Source organism: Hypanus sabinus, chromosome 26 (genome assembly GCF_030144855.1).
Source record: "Hypanus sabinus isolate sHypSab1 chromosome 26, sHypSab1.hap1, whole genome shotgun sequence".
Taxonomy (NCBI): Eukaryota; Metazoa; Chordata; class Chondrichthyes; order Myliobatiformes; family Dasyatidae; genus Hypanus; species Hypanus sabinus.
Window position 1 is genome coordinate 13,872,260 of NC_082731.1, and position 12,684 is coordinate 13,884,943.

At 49.0% G+C, this 12,684-nt stretch overlaps 1 protein-coding gene across 8 annotated transcripts in view; it reads right to left on the reverse strand.

Annotated features, from left to right (window-relative positions):
* Positions 1-12,684, reverse strand: part of LOC132381644 (zinc finger protein 239-like) — a 48,854-nt gene that overhangs the window by 11,932 nt on the left and 24,238 nt on the right. For 2 of the 8 annotated variants that reach the window (XM_059951235.1, XM_059951232.1), the window contains exon 1: positions 1,009-1,159. The exons of the other annotated variants lie outside the window; for them this stretch is intronic. The gene's annotated coding sequence lies outside the window, so the exon portion shown is untranslated. Of the gene's footprint in view, positions 1-1,008; positions 1,160-12,684 lie in introns of those variants that run through there. 8 annotated transcript variants of the gene reach the window in all.

Below are 12,684 nucleotides of genomic sequence, written 5' to 3' on the forward strand. Positions count from 1 at the left end.
GAAAGGAACCTCATTCTTTGACGAAAGAGGACCTCTCAGAAAAGGAAGGCATCCTGAGAACAGATGCAGCAGAGATGGAGGTACTGAGGAAAGGGAACAGCATTTTTGAAAGTGGCATGTTGGAAAGCCGTATAATTGTTAGCTGTGAGAGTCAGTAGACGTGGAGACAGAAGGATTGAGAAAGGGGAGACAGGAGTCAGAGATGGGTGGAAGTTGGGGAGTAAAGCTGATGAAATTGACATTGTGCAGAAAGCAGTAGTCGTCACTATAGTGCAGAAAGATTTGGGGAGTGTTGCCAGTGTCGGACAGGAAAACTGACTGTATCATGTAACCAATGAAAAAACAAGCATGCAGATGCCTGTGACTATGCCTTAGGTTTGGAGAAAATGGGAGGGGTAAAAAGAAATGGTTGAGGACCAGTTCCAGCAGATGGAGGAGATTGGTGGTGGTGTGTAGAGGAAGTGGTTAGGTCTGTTGTCTAGAAAGAAGCAGAGAGCTTTTGGATCTTCCTGAAGGGGTGGAAGTATATAGGGACTAGACATGCATGGTGAAAACGAGGTGATCAGGGCCAGGGGATGAATTGAAGAAATCGAGAGTGTGTGAAGGGTCACAGATGGAGGTGGGAAAGGACTGAACCAAGGGGGGAGAAAATCGTGTGGAGGTGTATAGGCGCGAGTTCAGTGGGTCGGAAATATAACTTTTTTTTAATAGCCAGACTGATGCAAGAGTTCCAGTCGTTACTTCTCCTTGGTGTATGGATAGCTCGGCGGGGTCTGGAAGCACCCACCGCCAGCTCCGAATCCGGGTTGCAGGGGGAATCAATGGCCGTCTCTTTAACCACAATTCCAAACGCGACAGCAACCGCACTACTCCACCAGCGCGCATGCGCATTCGGGCCTCCACGGCGCCCGACCGGAACGTCCCCGGGGTCCCGGGTGGAAGGTGAGGGGGGGGAGGGGCTCGGCTCGTCCTCGCCGCGGCCGCCCGCGCTCTTTCTGACGCCCGTACCGGCTCTCCCCCCGCTGGGAACTGCTCCTTGGTCCCGGCTGCGCCGCCCGCCGCTCAGCCGATGGGCTCCCGGACGCGGAGACACTCGGGGCGCCATGCCCGCTGTCCGGCGCCCGCGCCCGCGCCTGCGCCCTGCGCCCGCCTCCGGTCCGGACACGCTGCGTCATCCGGCGACACGTGACTGCAGGTGCTGGAAACCCGCAGCGGTGGCACCGACCCACGGGGCTTTTCCGGCATCCGTGTGCGGGGAGGGGGGGGGGGTGGCACCGACCCACGGGGCTTTTCCGGCATCCGTGTGCGGGGGGGGGGTGGCACCGACCCACGGGGCTTTTCCGGCATCCGTGTGCGGGGAGGGGGGGGGGGGTGGCACCGACCCACGGGGCTTTTCCGGCATCCGTGTGCGGGGGGGGGGGTGGCACCGACCCACGGGGCTTTTCCGGCATCCGTGTGCGGGGGGGGGGGGGGGGGGTGGCACCGACCCACGGGGCTTTTCCGGCATCCGTGTGCGGGGAGGGAGGGGGGGGTGGCACCGACCCACGGGGCTTTTCCGGCATCCGTGTGCGGGGAGGGAGGGGGGGGGTGGCACCGACCCACGGGGCTTTTCCGGCATCCGTGTGCGGGGAGGGAGGGGGGGTGGCACCGACCCACGGGGCTTTTCCGGCATCCGTGTGCGGGGAGGGAGGGGGGGTGGCACCGACCCACGGGGCTTTTCCGGCATCCGTGTGCGGGGAGGGAGGGGGGGGGTGGCACCGACCCACGGGGCTTTTCCGGCATCCGTGTGCGGGGAGGGAGGGGGGGGGTGGCACCGACCCACGGGGCTTTTCCGGCATCCGTGTGCGGGGGGGGGGGGTGGCACCGACCCACGGGGCTTTTCCGGCATCCGTGTGCGGGGGGGGGGGGGGGGTGGCACCGACCCACGGGGCTTTTCCGGCATCCGTGTGCGGGGGGGGGGGGGTTGGCACCGACCCACGGGGCTTTTCCGGCATCCGTGTGCGGGGGGGGGGGGTGGCACCGACCCACGGGGCTTTTCCGGCATCCGTGTGCGGGGGGGGGGGGTGGCACCGACCTACGGGGCTTTTCCGGCATCCGTGTGCGGGGAGGCGGGACAGACCCGCGGGGCTTCACAGTTCAACAGCGCTCGGCACTGCAAATTGCCACAGAGAACCGGCCATGGCAGCTCTCATCCCGACCCGACAACAGCATGTCTTTTTTTTAGCAATTGGGTTATTTCTTTGTGAATATTCTGTATCAGGTTTTCCACTTTACCAGCTCATCCGACAATAAACGACATTGTTTTCTCCTTCCGGGATTTGTAATGTTGGTTGAAATACTCACAGCACTCTGGTGAGAAGGGAAATCGAGTGAACTGCTCCCGGACTGCTGTATTTGCGAGCATTTGGAATGCCGCACAATGCCCCAGGGGTAGCCTGCTGCAACTGGAGAGCCCACATCTTTGGTTCGATGTCTCAGCCTATGAAGGGGATCGTTTTACTAACAGCCACTTTCACCAATCTGCGACTTACCGACTGAGTCCATTCACACCCGCCACTCTATCTCAGTGTCACAGTAACCCAACAGCACAAGACAGGTCCTTTGCCATTACCTTGGGTTACCCATAGGCTCTGTTTTTCTAAGCTCCGTGTACCTGTCCAGGAGTCTCCTAAAAGACTCTATCGTATCCACTTCCACCACCGCTACCAGCAGCCCATTCCACACACTCACCACTCTCTGCGTAAAAAAATTTACCCCTGACATCTCCTCTGCACCTGCATCCAAGCGACTTAAAACTGTGCCCTCTCATGCTAGCTATTTCAGACCTGGGGAAAAGCCTCTGACTATCCACACGACCAATGTCTCTCACCATCTTATACACCTCTACCAGGTCACCTCTCCTCCTCTGTCGCACATCCTATTATCATAAGGCATGCTCCCCAATCCAGGCAACATCCTTGTAAATCCCCTCTGCACCCTTTCTCTGGTTTCCACATCCTTCCTGTAGTGAGGTGAGCAGAAGTGAGCGCAGTATTCCAAATGGGGTCTGACCAGGGTCCTATATAACTGCAACATTAACTCTCGGCTCCTAAACTCAACCCCACGATTGATGAATGCCAAAACACCGCATGCCTTCTCAACCACAGAAAAAACCTGCGCAGCAGCAGCTTTGAGTGTGCAATGGACTCGGACCCCAAAATCCCTTTGATCCTACACACTGCCAAGAATATTCCCATTAATACTGTATTCTGACATCATATTTGAATGCCACACTTACCTTGAATCTCTCTCAACTGTGAACTCACACAAGAAAATTCAGCTGAAGGGCCTCTCTCCACGAAGCACTGAGAATCACAAACAATGCCCTGTCTCCGCTGTGAACCATCGACAATGTAACTGAATGGCTTCTGCACTGAGAATCACCAACAATGCCCTGTCTCCGCTGTGAACCACGGACAATGTAACTGAATGGCCTCTGCACTGAGAATCACCAACAATGCCCTGTCTCCGGAGTGAACCAGAGACAATGTAACTGAATGGCTTCTGCACTGACAATCACGAACAATGTCCAGTGTCCGCTGTGAACCAGAGACAATGTAACTGAATGGCTTCTGAATTGAGAATCACCAACAATCCCCTGTCTCCGCTGTGAACCAGAGAAAATGTAACTGAATGGCTTCTGCACTGAGAATCACCAACAATGTCCAGACTCCGCTGTGAACCAGAGAAAATGTAACTGAATGGCTTCTGCACTGAGAATCACCAACAATGTCCAGACTCCGCTGTGAACCAGAGAAAATGTAACTGAATGGCTTCTGAATTGAGAATCACCAACAATCCCCAGTCTCCGCTGTGAACCAGAGAAAATGTAACTGAATGGCCTCTGCATTCAGAATCACCAACACTGCCCTGTCTCCGCTGTGAACCATCGACAATGTAACTGAATGGCCTCTGCACTGAGAATCACCAACAATGCCCTGTCTCCGCTGTGAACCACAGACAATGTAACTGACTGGCTTCTGCACTGAGAATCACCAACAATGCCCTGTATCTGCTGTGAACCACGGACAATGTAACTGAATGACCTCTGCACTGAGAATCACCAACAATGCCCAGTCTCCGCTGTGAACCACAGACAATGTAACTGAATGACCTCTGCACTGAGAATCACCAACAATGCCCTGTATCTGCTGTGAACCACGGACAATGTAACTGAATGACCTCTGCACTGAGAATCACCAACAATGCCCAGTCTCCGCTGTGAACCACAGACAATGTAACTGACTGGCTTCTGCACTGATAATCACCAACAATGCCCTGTCTCCACTGTGAACCACGGACAATGGAACTGAATGGCCTCTGCACTGAGAATCACCAACAATGCCCTGTATCTGCTGTGAACCACGGACAATGCAACTGAATGGCCTTTGCACTGATAATCACCAACAATGCCCTCTCTCCGCTGTGAACCACGGACAATGTAACTGAATGGCCTCTGCACTGAGAATCATCCACAATGCCCTCTCTCTGCTGTCAACCACGGACAATGCAGGCGAATTTACTTCCAGGGCACCTCAGCGTGACTCGACTCGCAATGGACATGACACATTCTAAAAGCACAACTGCTTCCAAGTTTAGAACAGTCAACAAAAACTATCGGTGCTTAAAACCAACGGAAACAACACTGATTGTGGTCAGATGGGCCCACGGAGGACACGGAGATCGGCGTGACAAGTGTGTTTAAGGAAACGAGAGTTTTTAAACTCCCTGTACCGACTATCTTTCTGGCGAACGTGCAGACTCTGGTGAATAAAATTGATGCTCTCAAAGCTCGGGTGCTGAATCAGAGGTATATTAGGACCACGTGTGTTCTCTTTTTTTAAACAGAATCCTTGTTATCCCCTTCCATACCAGATGCAGCGATTCAGATCGACGGGTTTACTATACACTGTCAGGATAGATCTATTGGGTCTCTCAAAAGCAGAGGTGGAGGAGTATGCCTCATAATCAACTCTTCCTGGTGCACAAATATATCGGTGCTGTCCCAATTCTACTCACCAGACCTGGAATATCTAGCAGTAAAGTGCTGTCCTTTGTACCTAGCACAGGAGTTCTCTGGGGTCATTCTGGTAGCAGTTTACATTCCACCTCAGGCCAACGTCAAGCAGGGTTTAAATAATCTGAGCAATGGGATCAACACACACGAAACAGAGCACACTAACGCTTTCACCATCATCTTGAGAGATTTTAACCAGACCAGTCTGAAAAAAAAATCACTAAGCAACTACCATCAACAGAGCACTTGCAATACCAAAGGAAACAATACACTGGACCATTGCTACACCACCATCAAGAATGCCTACCGTGCTTTTCCACGCCCTCACTTCAGGAAGTCTGATCACCTGGCTGTACTTCTACTCCCTGAGTACAGGCAGAGACTGAAGACTGCAGCACCAGCAGTGAGGACCAAGAAGGTTTGGACAGTAGAAGCACAGGAACGTACAGGACTGCTTTGAATCGGTGGACTGGACTGTATTCAGGGATTCATCTTTGAACCTGGATAACTATACTGCAGTTGTTACCGACTTCATTCAAACCTGTGCGGATGAGAGTGTGCCTACGAAAACTTGCAGTACATTCCCAAACCAAAAGCCGTGGATGGACCAGGAGGTACGTCGTCTGCTGAGGGGTAGATCTGTGCCATTCAAGTCCGGCAACCCAGGCCTGTACCAGAAAACCAGGCAAGATTTCTGGATGGCTATTTCAAGGGCGAAGAGACAATTTCCAATAAGGTTAGAAGTGACACCGGATGCACGGCAACTCCAGCAGGGCCTGCAAGACATTACTTCCTACGAAGCGAAACCCAATAGCACGAATGGCCACAATGCTTCGCTACCTGATGAACTCAACAACATCTATATTTGCTTTTAAAGAGGAACACAACTGCAGCTGTGAAGATCACTGCTGCACCTGATGACCCTGTGATCTCTGTCTCAGAGGCCAATGTTAGACTGTCTTTAAAGAAAGTGAACCCTCGCAAGGCGGAAGGTCCTGATGGAGTACCTGGTAAGGCTCCGAAAACCTCTGCCAACCAACCAGCGGGAGTATTCAAGGACATTTTCAACCTCTCACTGCTACAGGCGGAAGTTCCCACTTGCTTAAAAAATGTAACAATTATACCAGTGCCCAAGAAGAATAACGTGGGCTGCCTTAACTATTATTGCCCGGTAGCACTCACATCGACAGTGATGAAATGCTTTGAGAGGTTGGTTATGACTAGACTGAACTCCTGCCTCAGCAAGGACCTGGACCCATTGCAATTTGCCTATCGCCACAATAGGTCAATGGCAGACGCAATCTCAATGGCTCTCCACACGGCTTTAGACCACTTGGACAACACAAACACAGGATGCTGTTCAGCAACTATAGCTCAGCATTTAACACCATCATTCCCACAATCCTGATTGAGAAGTTGCAGAACCTGGGCCTCTGTACCTCCCTCTGCAATTGGATCCTTGACTTCCTAACCGGAAGACCACAATCTGTGCAGATTGGTGATAACATACCCTCCTCGCTGATGATCAACACTGACGTACCTCAGGGGTGTGTGCTTAGCCCACTGCTCTACTCTCTCTATACCCTTGACTGTGTGGCTAGGCATAGCTCAAATACCATCTATAAGTTTGCTGATGATACAACCATTGTTGGTACAATCTCAGGTGGTGACGAGAGGGCGTACAGGAGTGAGATGGTGGAATGGTGCTGCAGCAACAACCTGGCACTCAATGTCAGTAAGACGAAAGAGCTGATTACGGACTTCAGGGAAGGGTAAGTTGAAGGAACAATACGAATCATCAGAGAGGGATCAGAAGTAGAGAGTTCCTGGGTGTCAAGATCTCTGAGGATCTAACCTGGTCCCAACATATCAATGTAGTCATAAAGAAGGCAAGACAGCGGCTATACTTCATTAGGAGTTTGAAGCGATTTGGCATGTCAACAAATACACTCAAAAACTTCTATAGATGTACCATGGAGAGCATTCTGACAGGCTGACATCACTGTCTGGTATGGAGGGTCTACTGCACAGGACCGAAAGAAGCTGCAGAGGGTTGTAAATCTAGTCAGCTCCACCTTGGGCACCAGCCTACAAAGTACCCAGGACATCTTTAGGGAGCGGTGTCTCAGAAAGGCAGTGTCCATTATTAAGGACCCCCAGCACCCAGGGCATGCCCTTTTCTCACTGTTACCATCAGGTAGGAGATACAAAAGCCTGAAGGCACACACTCAGTGATTCAGGAACAGCTTCTTCCCCTCTGCCACCCAATTCCTAAATGGACATTAAATCTTTGGGCACTATCTCACTTGTTAAAAAAATCTACAGTATTTTTGTTTTTGCATGTTTTTAATAATCTCTTCAATATATGTAATTGATTCACTTGTTTATTAGTTATTATTAATTATTTTATTTATTTTTCTCTACTAGATTATGGTTTGCTTTGAACTGCTGCTGCTAAGTTAACAAACGTGCTGGTGATAATAAACCTGATTCTGTTTCTGAATGGCTTCTGACCACAGTGACCCACAATGAGGCTGAATTGCCTCGATCCAAAGTGAACCACAGACAGAGGAAGAGGCGGTTGGCTCACAAATTGAGAAAGCTTTAGACAGCGTGAGAGGGAGGATAGGCAGGTGATAGAGCTCAGACCGATGGTCTGAGATTGGTCTATTTTAATGCAAGGAGTACCACAGACAAAGCGGATGAGTTTAGAGCGTTGTGGCCATAACAGAGACTTGGATGACTCAGGGGCAGGAATGGTTACTTAGAGTACCAGAAAGGACAGGGAGGGAGGCAGAAGAGGTGGGGACGTGGCACTGTTGATCAGAGATAGTGTCACGGCTGCAGAAGAGGAGGAAGTCATGGAGGGATGGTCTACAGAGTCTCTGTGGGTGGAAGTCAGGAACAGGAAGGGGTTAACAACTCTATTGGGTGTTTTTTTTTATACAGACCATCCAATAGTAACAGGAACAGAGAGGAATGGATAAGGAGACAGATTCTGGAAGGTGTAATAACAACAGTTGTCATGATGGGAGATTTTAATTTCCCAAATATTGATTGGCATCTCCCTAGAGTAAGGGGTATAGATGGGTTGGGGTTTGTTAGGTGTGTTCATGAAGGTTTCCTGACACATTATGTAGATAAGCCCAGAAGAGGAGAGGCTGTACTTTATCTGGTTTTGGGAAATGAATCTCGTCAGGTGTCAGGTCTCTCAGTGGGAGAACATATTGGAGATAGTGATCACAATTCTATATCCTTTACCATAGCATTGGAGAGGGATAGCAGCAGACATGTTAGGAAAGTGTTTAATTGGAGTAAGGGGAAATATGAGGCTATCAGGCAGGAACTTGGAAGCATAAATTGGAAACAGATGTCTCAGGGAAATGTACAGTAGAAATATTGCAAATGTTCAGGGGATATTTGTGTGGGGTTCTACATAGGTACGTTCCAATGAGACAGGGAAAGGATGGTAGGGTACAGGAACCGTGGTGTACAAAGGCTGTTGAAAATCTAGTCGAAAAGAAAAACATAAAAAAGGTTCAAAAAACTAGGTAACAATAGAGATCTAGAAATTATAAGGCTAGCAGGAAGGAGCTTAAGAATGAAATTAGGAGAGCTAGAAGAGGCCATGAGAAGGCCTTGGCGAGCAGGATTAAGGAAAACCCCAAGGCATTATACAAGTATACGAAGGGCAAGAGGATAAGATGTGAAAGAATAAGACCAATCAAGTGTGACAGTGGAAAAGTGTGTATGGAACTGGAGGAGATTGCAGAGGGATTTAATATTGCTTCAATATTCACTGAGCCTCTGACAATGATCTTTGCATCATCAATGGGGATGGGAGAGGTTCCAGAAGATGGGGGGCGGGGGTTGCAGATGTTGTTCCCTTATTCAAGAAAGGGAGTAGAGATAGCCCAGGGAATTACAGACCAGTGAGTCTTACTTCAGTGGCTGGTAAATTGATGGAGAAGATCCTGACAGGCAAGATTTATGAACATTTGTAGAAGCATAATATGATTAGGAATAGTAAGCATGGATTTGTCAAAGGCAGCTCATGCCTTACAAGCCTGACTGAATTTCTTGAGGATGTGACAAAACATATTGATGAAGGAAGAGCAGTAGACATAGCGTATATAGATTTCAGCAAGGCATTTGATAAGGTACCCATGCAAGGCTTAAAGAGAAAGTAAGGAGGCATGGGATCCAAGGGGACATTGCTTTGTGGATCCAGAACTGGCTTGCCCACAGAAGGCAAAGAATGGTTGTAGATGGGTCACATTCTGCATGGAGGTAGGTGACTAGTGGTGTGCCTCAGGGATCTGTTCTGGGATCTGTCTCTTCATGATTTTTATAAATGACCTGCAATAGGAAGTGGAGGGATTGGTTAGGAAATTTGCTGATGACACAAAGGTTGGAGGTGTTGTGGATAGTGTGGAGGGCTGTCAGAGGTTACAGTGGCACATCAATAGGATGCAAAACTGGGCTGAGAAGTGACAGATGGAGTTCAACCCAGATAGACTTGGTAGGTCAAATGCGATGGCAGAATATAGTATTAATGGTAAGACTCCTGGCAGTGTGGAGGGTCGGAGGGATCTTGGGGTCCGAGTCCATAGGACACTCAAAGCTGCTGCGCAGGTTGACTCTGTGGTTAAGAAGGCATACGGTGCATTGGCCTTCATCAACCGTGGGATTGAGTTTAGGAGCCGAAAGGTAATGTTGTAGCTATACAGGACCCTGGTCAGACCCCACTTGGAGAACTGTGCTCAGTTCTGGTCGCCTCACTACAGGAAGGATGTGGAAGCCATTGAAAGGGTGCAGAGGAGATTTACAAGGATGTTGCCTGGATTGGGGAGCGCAACTTATGAGGATAGGATGAGTGAACTCGGCCTTTTCTCTTGGAGCGACGGAGGATGAGAGGTGACCTGATAGAGGTGTATAAGATAATGAGAGGCACTGATCGAGTGGAAAGTCAGAGGCTTTTCCCCAGGGCTGAAATGGCTAGCACGAGAGGACACAGTTTTAAGGTGCTTGGAAGTAGGTACAGAGATGCCAGGGTTAAGTTTTTTTTTTACGCAGAGAGTGGAATGGGTGGTGGAGGAGGATTACAATAGGTCCTTTTAAGAGACCGCTGAATAGGTACATGGAGCTTAGAAAAATAGAGAGCTATGGGTAACCCTAGTAATTTTGAAAGTAAATGTTCAGCACAGTATTGTGGGCGAGGGGCCTGCACTGTGTTGTAGGTTTTCTCGGTTTCTAATTCAACTGAATGGCTTCTCTGCACTGTGTACCACGGACAATGAAACTGAATGGCCTTTTCTCCTCTGTGAATTCACTGAACGGCAACACAGAAAAGGCCCTTTGGCCCATCCAGCTCAGATCGATCCACCTTCTGCCTAATCCCATTATCCTCCAGCCAGGCCACAGCTCACTACGTCCAATGCACGTACCTATCCAAACTTCCCTGACATTGAAACATCGCAACATTTCACACTTGACTGCATTAAATTCAGCCGTTTTTTTTCCAGCTGGTCCTAATCCCAGAAGCTTTCAGAGCCTTCCTCACTTTCCATTACACTCCCAATCTCGGTGTCATTGCAAAATTGCTGATGGATTCACCACATTATCTGAATATGCTGATCCAGTTAATCGCATGATCATGCAGTTCATTGATGTAGCTGACAAGTAATAACGGACACCGCTAGCCCCAGGCCAACTGTCAGAGAGGGAGCCATCTACTTCCTGCCACTCCGCGGTTTCTTCTGCAAAGCCAATGCTGATCCAGTTTACCACCTCAACTTGGATCACCAAGTGAATCATCTCCCACACACTTATCAGGGGGTTGGAGCCAATTCACTGCTGACTCATTTGATCTGATCACTGAATTAATCTCTTCAAATGGCAGGACAATAGGGGATGCTGCAGGGTTCCTCCGCTATCCGAAAGTAGAGTGTTCCTGTAAAACCTGTCGTAAGCCGAAATGGCGTGAAGCGAAGAAGCAATTACCATTAATTTATATGGGGAAGATTTTGGAGCGATCCCAGACCCGAAAAATAACCTACCAAATCAAACCAAATAACACATAAAACCTGAAAAAACACTAACATATGGTAAAAGCAGGAATGATATGATAAATACACAGCCTATATAAAGTAGAAATAATTTATGTACAGTGTAGTTTCACTTACGACTTCACTTTTGGGCCGATCACTATTACACCCATCAACCCACTCAAGCAATACACTTGCCATTTTATCCATTACTGGATAAGAGAGACCACCTTGCTACGAGCAGAACCAACAGTAACATCGGCAGCTTTCAAGATTCTTTCTCTCTGCGTGTAAATAGTGCGAATGGTGGACGCAGGCAAGTTTAACGTGCAGGCGATGGCTTTATTTCGTTCACCACGATCGAAAAGCTTAATTGCACCCAGTTTTACGCTAAGCGCAACACCCTCACGAGCTCTCTTGGGCTTTTCTGATACCTTTGGACACAGCTTGCTAACGGATGCACAAGACAAATCGGGATAAAGCACAGATGCTCGCAGACACAGTTCAAAGCTATGGCGGCTTGGAGCTGAGTGCAGTTCCCGGGGAAGGAGCTTGGGGGCGCCACTCTCACTGCTCGGGGTGCGCGCTGCCTCTATACAGTAACGGCTCACTGCAAAACAAACACTGAAAACTATTTTCGCTTTTCACCTTCTTTCATAAAAGTGAAAGTCTTCCGGATTTCTTTTGGTTAGCGGAAACAGGTACTAATGTAGGTCTTTCGTGCAAGCGAAGCGGCGTAAAGCGAACTTTCGTAAAGCAGGGGGTACCTCTATTTCCCCGTGAACTCACTGGTCATCAAGTATGCAACTGAACTGTATCTGGGCCTCTCATTGCCTGTGGTTCATAGTGAAGCAAACAAGCATCTGTTTTTCCGTAATCAATGGACGATGGTATTCGGTGCTGGGGAAATGAGTGAGCCCACAGACCTGAAATTACACACAAGGTTTCTGTTCACAACTCCTCCACCTTAGATATCCTGTAAAATGATACTGAGAACATCAGGAAGATGGGCATAAGAGATCACTCTGATCTCCCTGGTCAACTATGCTTCAGTTGGTTAGTCTCCTTCCACCAAATCAGTTCTCACCAGCACACTACATGCAATTCCTGGTGCATAACACCTTTCAAAGCCCAGATAGACTATATCCACCTTTCTCTTTTCAATTACTCTAGCTACTCCAGGCGCATCTACAAAAAAAGAAGTCACCCATCATCTACTTCCCATAAATCCATGTCATGGAGGAATGCAGCAAGAAAATAAGTCTTTCAAGCCGCTGTTCACGACCATCAACACCCATATACACTAATTTAACATTAATCCTGCACTGTATTCTGACACAATCTTACCGAGTCCTCCCAGTTTCTACCACTTACCCTGCTGACTGGTCAATAAATTACCACAAAGCAGCGAAAATCCACAATCCCATTATCCGGTATAATTACCCGGTACTTGGATAAGTTGATTTCTTTATGTGCTAGGTGCGTAGCTCAGTTACTCTTTCTTAGTCAGAGCCAGTCTAAAGACCACAGATGCTGGAATCTGGAGGAACAATCTCTTGGAAAAACTCAGCAGGTGGAGAA